Source organism: Vipera berus (assembly GCF_964194415.1).
Source record: "Vipera berus genome assembly, chromosome: 3".
NCBI lineage: Eukaryota > Metazoa > Chordata > Lepidosauria > Squamata > Viperidae > Vipera > Vipera berus.
The window spans coordinates 144,848,657-144,861,582 of NC_138204.1; the positions used below are offsets into that span (position 1 = coordinate 144,848,657).

The window sequence follows — 12,926 nt, forward strand, 5'->3', positions numbered from 1 at the left end:
AATGTAATTTGCTTTATACGTCTGATATCTACTGGTAGACTTGGATAATGATAGAATACAACCTCAATTGCAGTTTTAGTTGGATTTTTCCCACCCCAGACCTTCCCATCCATTCTAATGCAACTTTTCAAAATGTTCCAGTAAGGTGATGCTACTCACCACTTAATATTTTTTTACACTGATCGTGGCATAGCACTCTTTAAAGATAACATGACAAATTGAGAAGGTAGCTACTGTAGATCCGGATGCCCTTTGCTTTTGCCTATTGCCAGGTAAAAGACAGGATTTTCCTGTTAGGCATTTTATATCCTAATGTTTGCTCATCACTAAGAATGTTTGACTCTCTCAGGGTCTATAAGCAACAAAATCATAATGTATGTAATATTTGAGTTCCTATGGTATTACTTAAACATAATAATAAACAGAGGTACAATGTTATCAATACTCATCTCTTTATTATCAGTATTGCCGTATGTAAATTGTTCTTGTCTTTGCTGTATTGATTGATATGATTATAGATCTTGTGTTGTCTTTCATTTGCTGACTCTATTGTTCAATTTATTATTGTGAATTCAGACTATGCTTTTCCAGCCAAAGAAAAATGCCCCAGCTGGACATAAGGGAAACAATTTTAAAAAAAAAATCAGGAAAGAAAGGAGATCAAAACTGCAACGAGTGATAAATAAAATCAACAGTTAAAACAAGTTGCTTCAATGCTATCAGAAAATAATGAAAACAAATATTGCAATCAGAGTTCACTTACATTATTAAATTACATCCTAGTGACTGGTGCCTTAACCACATTTCTTACTTGTTTCAAACCATCTACCGAATGAACCTAACGAGTTTTTGTTTCTTTTGACGAGAGGGCGTGGCTTCAGACTTCTTGCTGTCTTTCAGTTCCCTGAATGTTTGTTTGTTGTATTTCCAGAACTACTGCTGGATGGGGAAGGGGGAAGAAAAACCTGCATGGAGCTAAAGCTGCTCAACTGTTATCAGTAAGTTCCTTTTATTTTATGCTCTTTGCTCCTTCGACAGTGGGAAGTTCCAGGTTTCCTTCATAGGTCAGTAGCTTGGTGAGTAGCAGATAGAGCTTATATAAATCGCTCCTCTGAAGGCAACCATTCCTTATCTTTCAAATTTTCACACTACAATTTCATGTAGACTATATTAAAATGCATTGTGAAGGGAAAGAGCCAATTCCTCAGATTTCAGGTTCAACTGCACTGGCCTTTGCCAGTTAAAAAATGTGGAGATATTGAACATCTTTGCCTGAGAGCTTGGAAAGTGGTTGCCTATTACAGTTCACAGCTTTGGGGAGACAGACAAAAATCTAGATGTACACAAATATTGCACCCATCAGCACACTGATTGCCTCTCTCTTGGAACACAAGGCACATACGCTACCCTGTTTTCCCTCAAAGATCTTTTTTTTTCCTCATTGCTTTTTATGACAGTTGCTTTGGGCAGTTGAGGTTTTCTATATATTGCCAAGTACCATGTGTTTCAAAGTTCTGGCACTCTCAATTAAATTTGCGAGAATCAGTTTGGGGAAAATCACACTGTTTATATAATCAGGGAAAACCAAGCAGCACATTTTCCACAGACAGGGTGAAACAGAATGCAAAGAACTGAAACTGGTTAGGATGGAATAATATTATTAAGATCAGCTTCTGAAATAGACTAGAGTGGCATAGGGGCAGCATGCAGAAAGAAGAGTCATGATCTGGTTTCCACTTGCATCTAAAAGCTGACGAACAGTTCCTTTTAAAAATAAGTGTGATTGTTTGAATATCAGTACCTCTGGAGAAAGAAAGGAGTCATTGTCAGCCATTCAGTCACGGCCAACCCTCGAGCACTCTATGGATCAGCACTCTCCATGCCCCTCTGTCTCACCCTGCCTCCTTTGGATCTGCCATGATTATCTGGTGTTTATAGTTTTATAGTATCCAGCCAGCAGGTACTAGCATGGCCCTTCTCCTTTTTCTGCTGATCACTCCCAGTATGATTGACTTTTCAGGTCGAGTCAGCTCTCATGACATGACCAAAGTATGACAGCTTTTGTTTGGCTATCTTGGCTTCAAGTGATATTTTTGATGAGGTTTGGTCTAGGACAGGGGTAGGCAACCTTGGCTCTTTTATGACTCGTGGACTTCAACTCCCAGAATTCCTGAGCCAGGCTGGCTCAGGAATTCTGGGAGTTGAAGTCCACGAGTCATAAAAGAGCCAAGGTTGCCTACCCCTCTAGGACTTCTTTCTTTGTTATTTCTGCAGTCCGTGGGATGTGTAATAGTCGATTGGAGTACCGTATTTTCCGGCGTATAAGACGACTTTTTAAGCCATGAAAATCATCTCAAACGTTGGGGGGTCGTCTTATACACCCAGTCGTCTTATACGCCGGAAAATCAGCGCGCCCAGGAAGGCACGCCCTCCCCTCTCACTGTGGAGGAAGCAGGGCAGGCTGGCGTCTGGCGGGAGCCGGCAGGGCAGTCCTGCGCACGTGCGCGCTCCCCAGCTGTTAAGGAGTGCTCCTTAACAGCTGGGGAGCGCGTGCGTGCGCAGGACTGCCCTGCCGGCTCCCGCCAGACGCCAGCCTGCCCTGCTTCCTCCACAGTGAGAGGGGAGGGCATGCCTTCCCGGGCTCGCTGATTTTCCGGCGTATAAGACGAAAAATCTTGAAAATCATCTCAAAAGTTGGGGGGTCATCTTATACACCCAGTCGTCTTATACGCCGGAAAATACGGTACCACAGTTCAAAGATGGCCACTCTTCTCCTATCTGCCTTTTTCAGAGTCCAGGTTTCACAGTCATAAGTAGCGATTGGAAAATCGCTACTTAATTGGAGAACTGGAAAATTGGAAAAAGGGAAACTGCAAAATAAAAAAAAAGTGTCTCTGTGTGTGTGAATATCCAGAAGCTCCTGGAGACTGCAACAGTGTTCAGGAATGTCCAGACATGATGTATTTGTTCCTCTTTGAATGCTGAATAATTTGTGTATGCTCTGCTTTATTTTTCCATAGTACTAAGGTGCCATGGCCATATATTCTCATTTTTCAGGATTTCAATTTGTCAGGTACAAAACATTTTGGAGTGTTTTATGCACTGAAGAGATGTCAGGACAGCACCTTTTTCTGAATGGCATGGGATGAAGGAATTAGTAGTATCTCCACTGTGTGACTGTAATGATGCTTTTTCCGTGCTATTTGTTTCCTCATCTCTTTTCCCAACATACATGTTAAAATAAATCACTGTGGTATGTATTTCCTGAGAAGAACTAGCCATATTATAGAGATGACCAGATAAAATACAGGTATGGCCTTTATGATTCAGAATAATTGTTACTATTTCCTTATATTCTCTTTTTTTCAAAACTGAAATAATTATCTCTCTGCAATTTTCTAATCTATATGTCAGGAAATATTGTGTAGGAAATATTTTAAAACTGTAAAACAGAGCATAGCTACTTAGCTCAGATACGAAGCTACATAATATTACTTGCTAAGAAATTAACTGTTACAAAGTACACCTGTTTTTATAATGGAATACAATCTAATATTTTTTGTGGGATACATGTTGAATAGTATTTGCTTGTTTGTTTGTTTATTAATTACATTTATACACCATCCATCTCACCTAAATGACTCTGGGCCTTTTACAACAAGTATTTTTTTGTCTGTCTGCCTGTCTATCATTTATCTACAAACATACATTCAAAATGCCACAACTGTTATATTCACAGTGCTTAACTGTGCTTTATCAAATAAGTCATCATGGCTAGGTATACATATGTTAAGCCATAAATCATGGTATACAAAATCACAACTAACTGGATTCATATAACATGCCAAGCCAAATCCAAACAAACCATATTACTGTTAGCCTGTTGTCCCTTTATTATCAATTATTTAATTTTATTGGACAAAATTAGCCCTCTGCAAAAAGTCAAATAATAGTTTTAGAATTATCTTAATGTCCACAATTCTGATTGTAATACTGTTAATTTTCACTCTATTGCTGCAAATCACATTTTGCTAAATCTAAAAAAACAAAACAGAGTTAACTGTAGTTTTTACTTTTGGGGTAGACTTAGATTTTTAAGCTGGACTGGGAAGCTGAAAAAAAATCCTGGAATAAGGCGGTGGGAACCACTTTATTATTGCTGCCAAGAAGCCTGCATCAATGTGCCCACATAAGGACTCATGCTCAGCTCATTGAGTGACGGTTAGTAGTTTTATTAAGAAATATGTGGATCTTGATGTATTCTAAATGAATAGTTCAGATCTATCTGGCTTATTGGGGACTAAGTCCAGGTGAATATACTGTGTAAGCTTTACTGCTAAATAATTATGCTTAGAATTACAAATATATTTTGTTCAAGGTAAATCACTGTGATCATTTCAGTGATTGTCTTTTTTTTGCAAAGGCTATGTTACATCATGTGTATCATCTCCATCATGATTACATGATACAAATTATATAAATCTCCATGGAAATTAACCCATTGCTTGGCTGTATCAAGGTCTGCTAAAATCAAGTTTCAGTACATTGATTCTGGAAAAAAAATTAAAAGGATGCCTCACTTAACAACAGAAAACGTGGGTTCAATTGAGGTTGTAAGTCAAGGACTACCTGTAGTTCTTAGGGAGCAAGCACATCCAATAATTTCTTCCATTGCATCCCACATCTCCAGAAACAATCAAAGTCCAGTGATGTGGAGATTTTACTCAAGCCACGTGCAGACCTGTTGAAGTGGGTTGCTCTGTAAAGAAAGCCCTCCCGACAACCCTAGAGAAAAGTTCCAAAAATGTACCATGTTGAACTAACTGGACCCCATTCATTACCACCTGCTTAAAGCGGCTGGTGTATTGGAAAGACAGGTTTCCTATTGAGCTGAAAGGTCATTGATATTGCTGCATAGCAAATGAAAGGATGGCCAAGGGAACCTTGTTCCTTCACCTAGGCCGGCTAAAAGAGGAAAGTGGTGGTGGTTGCTGGTAGGTACTGTAAGTCAGAGGTCCCCAGCCTTTGGGGAACCAGGGACTGGTTCTGTGGAGAGAGGTTTTTCTGCAGACCAGAGGGTGCATGGTTTTGTGAGCTGCCTGCATCTCGTGGATAGGACCTTGCTTGTTCATGCAGACCAGTTGCTGGCATGCCATGGACCGGTACTGGTCCACGGACCGGGGGTTGGGGACCCCTGCTGTAAGTTAATGTGATGTAAGCAAGGGAAGGTGGCAGGAGCAGGACTGGCTATCTTTATGTGGTTCCTAGAAGTATAAGAAGCAGAAGAAACTGGCTACTGATTAATTAACAGCATAAGACCTGTTTTGCATGTTTCTTCATTCATGGTAAAATCTGTTTATATGGTCACAGCTTGACTAGTCAGAGCCAACGAATAGGCTTGTCTCTGAAGAGACATACAGGTAGAAAAGTCTAAAAGCCAAGGTTCTGTGAGACTAGATGCCTGATGCCTGGTAGTGCAAGATTCTTGTAGGTCTCTGTTGTTATTTGTTTGCTTATTTATTTGTTTCTCCCCCCCCCCCCTCAGTTAATTTCTCTGAAGGGAAGATTTTTGTAACGGTTAGCTAGGCAATGATACCTTCATCCAAGAGACAGAACTATAGCAAAAGTTCGGTAACTTTGAAAATACAGAAGTTGCTGAAAAGGTCATATCTACCCTGGAGGGTTGCGCTGTTGGGATGCCCAGCAGTCCATTAATTTAGGTCTTGTGCTTTTAGCAAGTAATACAGTTTAACACAGAAACTTTAACTTATCCATTTGCTGTGATTTACAGTGGAAATATTTTCTTTGCTGTTGGTTTTGGAGGAGGAAATAAAGAGCCATTTCCATACCACAGCTTGGCATACATGCATTGCATGCCGTTTTCTAAAGTGGTTACGTCTAGGACTAGGTAGTAAAATCTGAAGAAGATATCATTACATCAGTTCAGAGCCAGGTTAAAGGCAACCAATGCCCATGCGCAAGTAGCAACGATGCTGCTCAATGGAATCTCTTGCTGTGAATCAGAAACAAATGGGATATCTGACAATATCTTCAAACTAAACTTTTAAATTTTGAAGGGTGAAGATTAAATATGGCAAATACGGATGTTTGCACAATTCCACTAAAGTTGAGTATGGCAGTGAAAAGTTTCCCCCCTAGGAATCAAGCCCTTGTGGTGCCTCCCTTTCTTAGTGTCCTAAGCATGTGCTTATTTTGGTAATCCAAGTGTTAGTGGTAAACACTATTTTTTTCTGGAAAATCAAAACTTTTGGTTGAAAAGTGGGAGGCAGAGGAAGGTGAATCAATAGGTTTTGTATCCAGGAGTAGAAAGATCGAAAACAATGTAGAATATTTCAGTAACAGCTCCACCATATTCATTTTAAAAAAATATTTAGAGTTATTGAAAGTCTAATAAAGCTTCTTTTCTTCCTTATTTGTAGCTAATGAACTGGACTGCTATAAACATATAGCAGAATTTGTCACTTGCAATGGGCTGATGGTGACAAGCAAAAAGAAGGAAAAGATCTGGTGCTCTGATTTTCTGCTTTCATGAAACAGAATTTTAAGTCTACCTTCTGAGTTTCCAGAAGGAAAATGCAATCTTTGGATTCATAGAAAAGGAATATGACTGTGGATGTAGTTGAATTCACACATTATGGTAAACCAAGATATGGCTTGTTTGGTTTTGGTTTGGTGTATTCTATGATCCCAACCATGATGGTTTGCAGACCATAATTTTGTTACAGCTGAATCACCATAATCTGCCTAGGGAATAAGCATGGTTAAACCAAGTTTACTGGGATAAGTAAAAACAAACGGAAAAATATGAACATATCACTTGTATTAGAAGAGCAGAGCATTAGAATCTTCTAAGACAGTGTTTCTCAGCCTCAATCACTTTAAGATGGGTAAATTTCAACTACCAGAATACCCCATCCAGCATGCTAGGTTGAAGTCTACTCATCTTAAAATTGTTGAGGTTGAGAAGCATTGTTCTAAAAGAGCATATCAGTGTTGTCTCCCTTTTAGTATGTTTGCCATATTATACACTGTCTTGTATTTTTATGTATCATTTTGCTATTTTTTTAGATGATTCTCTCTTCAGTTGCTTAATGGAATGCTCAGATATTCAAACCTGATAATTTAGTTGCACAGCAAAGATTCAGAAAACTATGTTGCTGCTTTCTGGCTCCAGTTGACTTGATTGATTCATTTATTCTTAATTTCTCTACCCATTAAAAGCTCAAAAATGTTTTTCTCCTGCAATATAAGGTTGGGAATTCTTTTTATGACTGCACTCTATATAGGAATCCACACACTCCAGACACATTGCATTTAAAATTGGCCAGTTCCTACTTAGAAAAATGGCAAATGTTGTCAAACCTGTTTCCACCCAGTTGCCATCTTTATGACATTGACAAATTAAACAATGCTTGTTTTAATCTTAGGTACGAATAAGCTAGTACAATGGAACACTGTGTTCAGCAAACATCGTCACTATGGAAATCATGGAGAGAAATTCTAGAAGCATTTTGGGAAGAAAAAAAATACTGCAATTTGAGACAGGGTTTCCACCCCCCCCACCCCCACCCCCGAATGTAAAATCTAATTGTTGTTTCAATGATTCCCTGTGGAATACAGTAGTATTCTTAAAGAAATTGTAATCTTCCAATATCATCAACTGAAAAAACAAAATTCCATATTTAAAGGTTTCAATCATCAGATGGAATGATGTAATAGGCTCACTGCAACTCTGTGTAAATGGTTTAGCCTGCAGTCTTATTAGAATCTCCTGTCCAATGCCAAAATGTTTGGGTTTGCCCAAAGTGGTGGCTTTTGAATGAGACCATGTGATGACCATGCTGGTTGGGAATCCTGGAAACCCCAGGTTGAGAAAAACTGGAAAACAATTGCCTTTAAATTTGCAACCCTATAAACATATACCTGGGAATAGGTTTCAATAACATATTTTACTATTGCTAGACACCCATATAACAATAATTACATTTATTCTTCCATTTAACTCCAAATGCATTTTTTCCCCAAACATGGGTACTTATGTAACCAGAATGCCAGGCTCCAAAGACCAGAGATTTTGTTGTTATAATATCCTCAGCCATCCATTTGCCCACCACATTTTAACAGAATAACAGAGTTGAAAGGGACCTTGGAGGTCTTCTAGTCCAACCCCTTGCTCAAGAAGGAGAGCCTAGGGCCTATGCTATTTCAGACAAATGACTGCCCAGTCTCTTCTTTAAAATCTCCAGTGATGGAGCTTCCACAACTTCTGGAGGCAAGCTCTTCACTGATTAACTTAATTTCACTGTCAGGAAAATTTTTCTTTGTTCTAGGTTGGTTCTGTCCTTGATTAGTTTCCATCCGTTGCTTTTTGTCCTGCCTTCAGGTGTTTTGGAGAATAGCTTGACTCCCTCTTCTTTGTGGCAGCCCCTGAGATATTGGAACACTGCTATCATGTCACCCCTCGTCCTTCTTTTCACTAGACCATACACACCCAATTCCTGCAAACATTCCTCATATGTTTTAGTCTCCTCTTCTTTGCACTCTTTCTAGTGCAGGGGTCCCTAACCTGTCGGCCGCGACCCACTAGGGGCCATGATAGGTTTGCAGCTGAGCCGTGGAAACAGCCGGCAAGCATGTGTGCCTACAGGTGCATCCTCACTTTTGCGAGCAGCGGGCAAGCGTGTGTGCGCATGCTCCATTTGCGTGAGTGGCAGGTGCACCTGCATGCTGCTCACGGAAATGGAACTATGTGTGTGAGCGCTTGCCCGTGACTTGCGTGAACCATTCCCTGCCTGCCCCGCCCCCGCTGATCCACAAAGCTGGAAACGTTGTGGAACTCTGTTCTAGAGTCTTAATATCTTTTTTATATTGTGGTGACCAGATCTGGATGCAATATTCCAAGTGTGGTTTTATCGGGGCATTATAAAGTGGTATTAATACCTCACGTGATCTTGATTCTACTCCCTTGTTAATGCAGCCTAGGACAGAGTTGGCTTTTTTGGCAGCTGCCTTATAGCATGCTCTGCAAATCCAATGAATATGATTAATTCACCATTCAGAATGTTGCGAGAAGCCCCCCAATTTATTATTTTGTCAACTATGATTAATTTTACTAAGGATAAATACATTTTGCTGTCCCATCAATGGAAGAGGTTTTGGTAGGCTTAGAGAATTGAAAGATTTGCAGAAAGATCATTTTTAAATATATCCTAAATGGGCATCACACAAAAAAAGAGTAACAGGAGAGTAAAAATGCTCACAAAACATAATTTTTTTAATGGCGAAAGGAAAGGAAACAGTAGAATACCCAGGAAAAAAAGGTTGGAATACTGAATTCATACAGCAGTGTCATAGTGCTATAATAAGTGTCATAGTTGCTGCTCTGTACAAAGCAATTTATTTACCATCAACAGTACCAATTTTTCATAAGAATTTCATAGAGGGTTCAATTCAAATAATTTATAACTCAATTTATAACAAGCTTAATTAGAAGCCTCATTATTTCCCTGCAACTGCCTCCAAAATAAATGTGCTTATGAACAGATAGGTTTCTAATCTGATATGTCGATAGAATTATATTCATCACGCAGAGCTGAAGCTTTCTTGAAAAATAAAAATTAGAGCTGAAAAGACCTTCTTCCCATAAAACCTGACACTGCAGCTTTTTTCTATTAGCATTAAAATGAATAAACATGCTGAATGTAAAAAAAACAAGTCCCAAACTGGTACATAAATCTTCCTAAAACTGGCATATTCTAGATTTGTTAAGATTACGACATCCAGAATTCTGAACAGATTTAGGGCACCAGAAAAAGTTGTCATAGGCCAAAGGACACTTTTTGCTAGTGTCAAGACTGGTGATCTGGAAAATGATGTGTAACTTAAGTAGAAATAGGAGAAACTAAGAACAGTTGGCATACCAGAGTGATCATGCTTTTCCAACTGCAATCAGTCTAATGTCAGGGGCAAGGTTCACATATAATCCTAAACCATTGCTTGTTTCAACTGCAAATGGCAGGTTTGCACTGGAGCAAGATTATTATACGGACAAAGATGGAAAAAGACTGAAATGTCCACAATGGAGGAATGGATTGTGAAGCTGGCAGAAGTGATTTGTCAATTGGAAAAAGATTGAATAAAGGGTTGAACAGTTTTCTGTAATGTTAAAGAGGGAGAAAGGGTAAATTGCCCCTTCTTTGTAACTGCTGTAAAGAAGAGTTTTTCTTCTTCTTTAATTGTATTCTTTCCTGTACTTTCTCTTTTTTCCCTCTTTCTTTCTTTTCTTTATATGCCTCTATATTTGTCTTTCATAAGACAAATATATAAAAACTTTTACTAAAAAATAATATTAAAAATTGCATACCAGCTGAATCATCAACTCTGGTTTACAAACCATAAAGGTTGGGGGTTTGTACCACATGCCAAGCCAACCATATAACTGCGTCATTTTATGGGACAAAGTTAAATCCTGTACTTATCTTTGTTGAATTGATATCTGCTGTAAAAATACAACATTGGTTTCTGCTAACTTGCTGCTTTGGGAATGCAGAAAACAATGCCAGAATCAACTAGATATGAAAATTCAGTGGTTTAAAGTAATTTTTAAGAGATATGAGCTGTGTTCAAATCCTGTCTGAACCATGAAAGACAGCTGAGTGACCTTGGGCCAGTCATTCTCTCTCAGCCCAACTCACCTCACAGGGTTCTTGTTGTGAGGAAAATAAAAGGAGGAAAGTGTGTGGATACATTCACCACCCTGAGTTATTTGTGAAAACAGTCAAGACAGGATACAAATAAATAAAATATAATTCAACAAAATCTGTTTAGAGTACTTAACTTCTCTATTTGTTTGTTTCAGTTTCACAATCCAAAGAACTCTGGGGGATGCACAACATAAAAAAAACCACAATAAAAAAACAAATTGATCCCATTATCAAAAGATTAAAAACAGACAGAGCAGAAAACTAAGAGAAAACCCCTGATCTGCAATCAATCAATTGGGACTGAAGGCAAGTTAAAATAAAATGGCTTTAATATGCAGGCAGAATTGCAATAAGGTAGGTGCTTCAGGTGTTTGGGGTGGGGAGAGAGTTCCATGAGGCTGGACTGCCCCAGAGAAGGCCTGTTCTCTAACTCACATCCATAATGGTATGTGGATATGATTTTGGGAGACAGGAAGAAGAGCCGCAGTCTAGACAACCGTCCTGCAAAAGACATCTCAGCTCCAAAAGGAAAACAGATGTGGGAAGAATCTCGGAAAGGGCCCTCCTTGTTTTCTGGAAAATAAAAGTAAAGAAGAGGAGAGGAGAGGGGCTTTCAGACTTGCAAGATCCTGCTACCATAATGTTACAGTAAAGACAGTGTTAATACTCATGGTTTGTACTTCTCGTGTGGACTACCTGGAAGGGCTGAAAATACTCTGTGTAGCCATGGTGGCACAGCAGTTAGAATGCTGTATTGCAGGCTGACTCTGCCCACTGCCAGGAGTTTGATCCTGACCGGCTCAAGGTTGACTCAGCCTTCTATCCTTCCGAGGTTGGTAAAATGAGGGTCCAGATTGTTGGAGGCAAAATGCCAACATGGTAAACCGCTTACAGAGTGCTGTAAAGCACTATGAAGTGGTATATAAGTCTAAGTGCTATTGCGATTGCTACGTCCCTAAGAGAAGTAGCAATTTCTAGCAGGCCTTCTCTCAATGAGTAGGCTGGCCAGGCAGATTCTACTCTGACAAGGTATGACCTGATATATCCTGATACTGCACTGTTTGGGGCTTAATGATCAGCATTTTGATCTGGGCCTGGAAGCCTGCTGGACCTTAATATATGTGTAATTTTATATGGCAGGGTTGGCCTACCAATCATCTTGCTCTTACTTTATGTAGGAGCTGCAGCTTTCCATTTGTCTCCATAGAGTGTGTTATGCTGTACACAAGAGAATTTCCTAGAGGACAATGTTCATAGAGTTAAACTAACCTAAAAATAATTGACTGCTTTGAATATTGGACCTGACAGTTTTATTGTACAAGCACTTGAATCAGCTAGTAAAGAAGGAGCCTTGGCATACTTTTGACTAGGACTCTATCTTACTAGAATTTAACTGCATCGCCATTATCATCTCGCTTAACATTGGAAAAAAGAGTTTTCTTGTTCTGATTGGAATACCTCTAGTTCCAGGAGTTTAGCTCAATTAGTCAACTTCTGAACAAAGTCATCACAAGCCTGATGATTTACAGGGCTCATTCTTAATTTTGAATTTCTGTGAAAGCAATACAAGAACATGGTATTTAATTATAGTGATAAACCATTCATTTCTTTCCTATTACATGATAGAAATAAGGAATAACTCGTAAAAATTTCACATGTAAAACATTAATTTTTCAATCCCCTAGATCAGTAACCTTTCCCCTTCCATCACAACTTTTTCAATGCTATATTTATATTTCTTGTCCCTCCCTAACATTTAATCAAATCTTCCTCAGCTTTGTAAAGCTCTGGAACACAAACAGATTTACTGACAGGTGTTTTTTAAACAACTTTTCCTGAAGACTATTTTAAGTTCATTTCTATGTTTGTTTTGAACATGAACCAAGACTACTTTCAGTTTCTGAACATAAAACGAAGATTTCCTATAATCTATAATATTTTGTTTTATAGCATAGCATCGCAGCAGCATCGTATTTCATAGACACAGTCTAAGTGCTAAGTTGGAAAATTCAGCAAATAAGTTAAATTGGCTTCAAATACATATAGTTTATTCTGCTGTGTTTTTTAAATTTAAACCTCAGTTTTTCTCTTTATACAGAAACTGAGAGCAGACCATGTTTTAGCAACAGGCCATTTTAAAAGTGATTAAGGCCAGGCACAAATAATTACAACCAGCCTGCCTTCCATAGAAAACCTGTATGT

General features: G+C 38.8%; 1 long non-coding RNA gene across 1 annotated transcript; it reads left to right on the plus strand.

Moving 5' to 3' along the window:
• The first annotated feature begins 928 nt into the window (after positions 1-928).
• On the plus strand, positions 929-11,287 carry LOC308665443. The gene is made up of 6 exons (XR_014025902.1): positions 929-998; positions 3,058-3,310; positions 4,085-4,221; positions 6,441-6,658; positions 7,449-11,034; positions 11,201-11,287. It is a non-coding gene; the product is annotated as an uncharacterized lncRNA (long non-coding RNA).
• The last annotated feature ends 1,639 nt before the right edge of the window (positions 11,288-12,926 follow it).